This window comes from Thunnus maccoyii, chromosome 6 (genome assembly GCF_910596095.1).
Source record: "Thunnus maccoyii chromosome 6, fThuMac1.1, whole genome shotgun sequence".
Lineage (NCBI taxonomy): Eukaryota > Metazoa > Chordata > Actinopteri > Scombriformes > Scombridae > Thunnus > Thunnus maccoyii.
Window position 1 is genome coordinate 12,572,704 of NC_056538.1, and position 4,648 is coordinate 12,577,351.

Here is a 4,648-nt window from a genome sequence, read left to right on the forward strand (position 1 = left end):
TCCTTTTTTTTCCCAATAAATTGGTTGTTAATTGGCTTGCTTGTATGCGTCTCCCTCTTTTGTTATGGCTGTACAGCCTGGTTTGTAACAGTGACAAAAAAAAGGCAATTTATTATTTTGGCTGGTAAAAAATATGCTTGAGCGGTGGATTTTTTCATCTAAAAGTCCCCTTGGCAAGTGAGTCAAAAAGTTAATTTCGGACACCGGCAGCCCTGCTGTTATCAGTGTATGATTATTTCAGTGTAAGAATTATTTTAGTTGTTCATTCCTACCCACACACACAGACACACACACACACACACATTGCATGCATATGCAGTAATGTGGACAAACCTCCTGTCCTGACCACAATCCCCCTCCTGTTTGAACCATGGTCCGGTTAGGCAAGATTAATATGTGACGGTCGTTCTATTGGTTTACACAGACCCCAGTTCACCAATCAGAGGGCACCCTCCACTTCCTTTGGAATGTTAATGCGGCGTGTTGGCGCTGTGGAGAACAAAGGTGAGAAAATCACGTCTTCTCAGGTAATCCTGTTGGTGTCAAACAGGCTCTGCTTTTATTTTCTAAAGGCGATACAAGACATGAGGGAGGGAGACAGACCAACATCCACACTTGACGTAAAGGCAGAGAAACGGGTAAGATAGTTAGGCTCATCATTGAAGAAGCAGGCAGGCTGACAGATAGACAGACTGAGGTCCAGACTCAAGTCGAGAGAGAAAATAAGTGGAGTATTAAAATCTTCACAGATAAAGACAGTAATGTGTGCATGTAAGAGTGGAAAGGTAGGTGAGGATAGATGACACAGAAATATGAGAGATGGCACAAAACAAAAATATGCAAAAGAGAACGGTAAAAAAAGAGCAAGAAACAGAGTATGTAGCTGTGAGTGAATGGACTTAATTACATCTATTGCTCAGCTCAGAAAGATCTAATTCATGTTTCTAACATCAGCTACATTAATTAGAAGCAATATCTGAGCTATTGTGCTCTTCCCCAGTGTCATTCAGCCTTCATTACAGCCACTTTGATACTAAAATGAAACAGCCTTCAGCCGGATTGTGGCCATTATACCACAGAGGCTTGCTGCTATTCAGCCAAAATTACATAGTCAAGTTCCTTTTGGGTTCAGCTTGCTCTGTCTCAGTGGGTGATTTATTTTGAATGTACAGTGTGTGTGTGTGTGCGCACGCTCATGTATGGGAATGTGTATGTGTAAATTTGCATGTTAGTGTATGATAGCTTTTATGTTTTTTGGTGTGTTCATACAGATTTGATTATGTAGTTAGTGCCTGCTCCCCTCGTATATACAGTGTATGTTTTTGTTTGTGCATATTAAAAGAACATTAAAAGCATTACAAGACTTAAAAGACACTTGTTTCTCAGAAACACCCTCTGCTTCGTCGAACTCAGTGATCCAGATAGTTAAAGGTGAGAATTTTGTTAATTTTTCCTTGTTTAAATCACTAAAAGATACAATACAGCATCTGGGCTTTTATATAATACTGGCTATAATAGGTCTGCTAACTGATTTCAAATTCTGGATAGTGGAACAAGACCAGGCATCAGCAACAATTTAGCCAGAGCCTTTGTTTTATGTGTCATGATCCTGTGTCTCTCTAAACTGCTGCCACTCCCTGAGTGGCTCTCTCCCTGTGTGTGTGTGTGTGTGTGATTGTGTGAGTGGGGACAGGTGTGCTGGAGTCAGAGCAGAGCCACACCAGCTGCACCTCATCTCAGTAATGAAGCCCTCTTCAAATACCAAACCCTGCCACTTCCACTCTGCCAGATCGTAGCCTCTGCTTCATTCCATCTGCCCTGTCTCCCGCCCCTGTTTCAAGGCTCTCGTCTTGTCAGCCTTGCTTCCCTGCCCTGGATCCCTGCTCTTCCCAGCTTCCAGCCCAAGCCTCAGCCCCAGGTTCCCAGTTTCCAGCCCAAGCTTCCCCAAGTCCGCATTCCCTTTCCCCAGCCTTTACAATGTTTGGGTTCACCTACTCTGTCCCATGTAACATTATGGTTATTTCCCATAATAGAAAAACATGTGTGCAGTGCAGTGAGACTAATATACAATTCTTTTGAATTGGAATCCTAACAGTCTGGCTTAGTGCTGCTGCAGGTGAATAATTTATAGATGCTGGAATTTACACGGATGTTATAAAATGGTGCATAAAAGTCTTTTATTTGACAAAGCTGTTTAAATTTGATTGGAAAGTCTTCTCGTCAACTGTTTGAGTACCAAGAATAGCGCTGCTAATTTAATAATTGATTAGCCATGTTCGTCTTGGTGTCACCGCTCAATATGTTGAGGACCTCCATCCACACACACACACACACACACACGATTCTCTTTCCTCTCCTTTCAGAATCAGTTCCAATGAGTGACAATGTTAATCCACTTTTCTTCACACATGCACCCCCCTTCTCCCTCACTTCATCGTCTTTTATCCTCCTTTTCACTTCACAAAAATCTCTATTGAACCGATCTCCTATTCATGTAGAAAGAGTATAATTTCAGTATCGCTGCTTAAACCCTGTAATTTAAGTTGTAAACCTAATGTTCAGCATTGAGGATTTTTAATAAGAAAAATTCTGTTCCCAATTTTTCATGTTTATGGCTACCAATATTAACAATATTTACATTATCAAATATATATTGCCTCGTATTCATATAGTAAAAAGTGTGTATCTTTGAAGGACATGTGCTGCAGCAAAACTGCATTAGTTACACACAAATACACAGACACATATGCAATCCTCTTGTCCAACCTCTCTCCTGTGAGCATGTCACACCTCTCACTAAACCAATGTTCACACACCCAACTGAAAAGAGTGCCCCGGGTAAAATTTACAACCCCATGCATCTTAAGCTTGTATGTTTATTGCCTGAAATGGCAGGATGAAATCAAATTCATTACAAGGCCCTACATCATTCAGAGTTGCCTGCCAAGGGCTTTATGTTCACGCTGCAGTTAGCTCAGTTTTCCACCATGGAAATACAGAGCAGGAAGTAACATGGTGTGTGTGTGTGTTTGCTTAGCATGAGGCATCCATGTAATACAAGTGTCAGACGAGGGCTGTTAGCAGGGGTTCGTAAATATTTTCAGCCTGGGACTCAGAGAAATTTAGTCTCTCTCTGAGGTACCCAGGCTCATTAAAACATATTGCTTCTCTTGCCTGTTTCCCATTTTGGATCAAGACCTCGAGCAGTGGCAGCCAGGCCGCTCTGATACTGGCTGAACGTGTAGCACATTATGAGTTATGAGATGCAGTAGAGTTTGGGATTAAATTTGCTATATTATCTTTTTATATACACGACAGAGGCTTGGTCTTGCCTGTGATGAGGAGTCTTGCTACACGACAGTCAGGGAGAAAAAATCTCTACATATATCGAGCTCTTGCTGTCTCTTCCTCCATTCCTACCCCCCATCTCATTTCATATCACCCCTCATTCAGTACTTCTCTCATACTTTCACCTCCCTCACTTTCTCCCCCTCTATATTCTGTGTCATCTCTCCCTCCTTCTTTCTGTTCCAGTACTCTAGATTTTCACACTGAACTGTATAGAATGGGATTAGGACTCCTGACAGATTTACTAAAAAACTCCTCTTCACTTCCTCCTGTAACGATCCCCCCGTGAGCCCATGCGAGTGTGTGTTCTATTTATTTTTTAAGTCTCCTTTGAATGCTGTGTGCCTGGTTTTTTTGGTTCTCTCTCTCTCTCTCTGTCTACTTGACTGCTCTCCATGGGAGGAGTAGCACACCTGTGTGCAGTGTCGTCAGTGGACTCCTGCTGAGAGCACACATGTGGAGGATCCTCATCAGTAGTTTATAGAAGTTGAGGGCTGGCATGCTGCAAATTTGTGTCTAGTCGCGCTGGGTGAAGCACATGATGTGCATTACGTGAAATTCGTGTTGCGTATTCGCATGAGTTGAAAATATTCAACTTGAGCAAAAAGTTTGCACATATCTCAGGGCTGGACAGGGGTTTTAGCCATGGCTTGCTGACAGACAGCTGTTGAAACCCAGCAATCTCTGGAGGAGAGAGCTGGGGAGCACATACACACACTGGACCGTCACACCAGATTCTGCTCTAATTCTCATTTACTGGAGTTTATTTTTTAAACTTTTGGAATTAAAACATTGATTTATCTTCACTTTTGCTTCTCAGTCTAACTTGGCCAGAGCTAATACTGGAGTCCCACACCCCCCTCAGCTGCTGTCTTCGACGTCTTAAATGCTGATGAGTTTATATAATTTTAAAGCAACACAGTATGTGCATATCTATGTGTAGAAACATGCCGCTGCTGTATTTATGCCTTCACGCCTGGGACACATTGGATGCGTGAACCTCAGCAGTGCGTATGCGTCGCTGAACTGCTGTGTCTCTCACACTTGCAGCGTCCACACTAGAAGCGTGTCTGCTGCGGCGCTTCTGCCACTGGCAGCCCTATCTTTCTATTGTGTTCCTTGTCTATTTCTGCTGTGAACCGCGTGTCACGCAGAGAAAATAGGCGAGATCTTGAATCTCTAGATGAAGCGATGCAGCAGCCTCGTGTGAGACACTCTAACCTGTTAACATGGGCACCGAAGTGAAAAGCAAGAGGTTCTGCACACGTGCTGCTCACATATCCAGTGTGTCCCAGGGGTT

General features: G+C 42.9%; 1 long non-coding RNA gene across 1 annotated transcript; it reads left to right on the plus strand.

Moving 5' to 3' along the window:
• Positions 1 to 512: 512 nt before the first annotated feature.
• On the plus strand, positions 513 to 2,580 carry LOC121899530. Its single transcript, XR_006096739.1, has 3 exons — positions 513 to 638; positions 1,387 to 1,431; positions 1,685 to 2,580. It is a non-coding gene; the product is annotated as an uncharacterized LOC121899530 (long non-coding RNA).
• Positions 2,581 to 4,648: the final 2,068 nt, after the last annotated feature.